Source organism: Haemaphysalis longicornis, unplaced genomic scaffold, assembly GCF_048455015.1.
Source record: "Haemaphysalis longicornis isolate Haplotype H1 unplaced genomic scaffold, Haemaphysalis longicornis Haplotype H1 scaffold_10, whole genome shotgun sequence".
NCBI lineage: Eukaryota > Metazoa > Arthropoda > Arachnida > Ixodida > Ixodidae > Haemaphysalis > Haemaphysalis longicornis.
This window is the reverse complement of record NW_027526204.1, coordinates 49,563,789-49,566,120: the sequence shown is the minus strand read 5'-3', so window position 1 is coordinate 49,566,120 and position 2,332 is coordinate 49,563,789. Positions and strand designations below refer to the sequence as shown.

The following is a 2,332-nucleotide window of genomic DNA, read 5'->3' as shown; positions in this document are numbered from 1 at the left end:
TCCTCCTCCTGGGCTTGCTTGTTCTTCTGTCTTGACAAGTCAATTTGATGACATACTTGACGGCCATGAACCCATTAACATAGGGTTGTTACTGCAGCGCTTCCGCGAAGTGAACGAAAGCTGTAGTTTAAGAGGAGCTACAAAGTTGTTACAGCATAGACAATATATCTCACCTCTCAGAACACCAGGACTTCTGGTATACAATATGCCGCATCGATTTTCTTGTACTGGCAGTTCAGATGAGAGTTTACAGCCATTCCTGGAAAACAAACAAAAGGGCATTGCTGTAACACATGGCGTGCTCAAAAGCTCACTTTGGATGACGTTTTCTTCCAGATGAGCTTATTCGTGTGTCAGTTTTGTGGTGCTGGTAAATCTGAAGACATTTCTGAAAACAAAAGAGAGTATATAGAAGTGGTGCAGAAAACTGAAGTGAAGCGAATTTTAGCTAATGGGGAAAATCTTACCTTTAGGAAAAAATATAGCAAAACAGGCCTCTCCACTTTACACTTTGTCTTGCTTGTTTAACTTTTTCTAATGCCTGTGTCAACTAAATTTATGACACACACATCGCATGAGTGGGTTTCTCAAGCATTCCTGGAAAACAAAAAGGACAAAGGTACTTAATTATATAAAATAAAATACCTCACAGCTTTCTTTAAAGTCCATTGAGTAATTAAGCGAAAAGCCTTCAAACAGCGTACCAGAGAATTTTCAATTAACAAGAGAAGCCGACCAACTGATGATGACATGGCACGTCGGCAATATTAATTGAAAGAAGACGATAATCGCCTCAGTGCCCATAAACATAAAAACACAACGAACAAAAATGAGAAAACAGGCAATTGTCAAGAATGGAAACATTACACAAATTATAACCATGTATTTCCTTGGTTGCCTAATTTAAATTTACCGTCTGCTCTCGAAAAATGTGCTTAAAACTGGCATTGAGCTGTTTTATTTTTTTGCGTATGCCATTTTCTTTATAATTATAAGCATCCGACAAACACCAGCTTTTCACATGGAAAGTTTGTGAATACTACAAAGACGTAAGGCGTTGTTTTACATCGTAAGATGGTTAGCATAAGCAGCTGATAACATGGCCTAACTGCAACGCTAAATAGTGTTCTGGAACAGCACGCCGCTGAAACTCGCGTGAAATTAAACATGACAACGAAGTTAAACTTATTAGTTTTATTTCTCGCGCGCGTGAGCAGCTGTGGCGAGAAGTAAATTAAAAGCCAATCGTACTACGTATCAAGGTTCTACACTCGATTTCAGCATCATAACAAAAAATGTACTTCTGAGCGCCCACCTCATTTCGCATTATATTCTTTCCATAAAATTTAAGCGCTGAATACATGTTCCACCTTTTACAACCGTTCGCATTCACAAAAGCAAGAAGGATATGCTTAGAAGCTAGAAACGGGAGGGCAGTCTTGTTCCCGCTCTTTTACGAAGTAAACTGCGTTCGAAAGAACGAAGCGAGCTCAGAAAATCGAGCGCTTACCTTCACTGGTCGGTTGCTATGAGCTTTCCAGCCCACAAATATTCGCCGTAACATGCGGCCACACAACTAAATTTCGTATTGGCCCCTTCTCCATTCCGCTTGATTTTCAAGGTGGCTGCTCGTTTCTGCAAAGCGCGCGCTTTTCGTTCACTCTCCCCAACCCAACGCACGGCAGCCACGGCTGCCAAGTGCAGAGGAGCCAGAGGGGTCCGCTCTGCGAGCGGCGCACACGTGTGCGCGTGTGAGAGGAGGGTAGGACGTTGCCCAAGTACAAAAGCCTTTTCTTTTCGTTTTTTTTTTCGGCCATCCCCAAATTTGCGCTCCGCTGCTAAAACTTCCTTTGCGACACACTCTAGAAGGGACGGGGCGACGACGAAAACAAAAAAATAAGGCATGTAGGAAGAAAGGAACCCGCGGGACGGGGTAAGGAACGCGCGAGACGGGGTGCATTTTTCTGAGAACGCCTGGCGCTCTGTATTTCGTTTCGCGTCAAGCAGAACGCGACAAGTGTTCGATGCATTGGAGCCTCTTACGAATAAAAATTACACCAGCAAAAATCTGAAGATATATGTGCAATGCTATTGGAAGGGAACAAAAGCGAAAATGGGGAAGTTAGTTTTTAGGTTACTTGCAATTGGAAGGTCCGTTTGTATAATGACAAAAGATCTTTGAAATAGGACAATGAGCTTTCGTACAGGCAGTATCGGGTGGAAAATGGGTATCCCACCAGGGTTAGGTTTTGTTTTGTTTTATTGTTTCATATATGTTACAATATGATGGTGCTCTGACTTTGGCGCTCGAGGTAGGTGAAATGTCTATGGG

The 2,332-nt window shown here is 42.5% G+C and overlaps 1 long non-coding RNA gene across 1 annotated transcript; it reads right to left on the bottom strand.

Moving 5' to 3' along the window:
- Positions 1-212: 212 nt before the first annotated feature.
- On the bottom strand, positions 213-1,620 carry LOC144158504 (uncharacterized). The gene is made up of 3 exons (XR_013320097.1): positions 1,511-1,620; positions 468-597; positions 213-388 (listed from the first exon to the last, which is right to left on the bottom strand). It is a non-coding gene; the product is annotated as an uncharacterized LOC144158504 (long non-coding RNA).
- Positions 1,621-2,332: the final 712 nt, after the last annotated feature.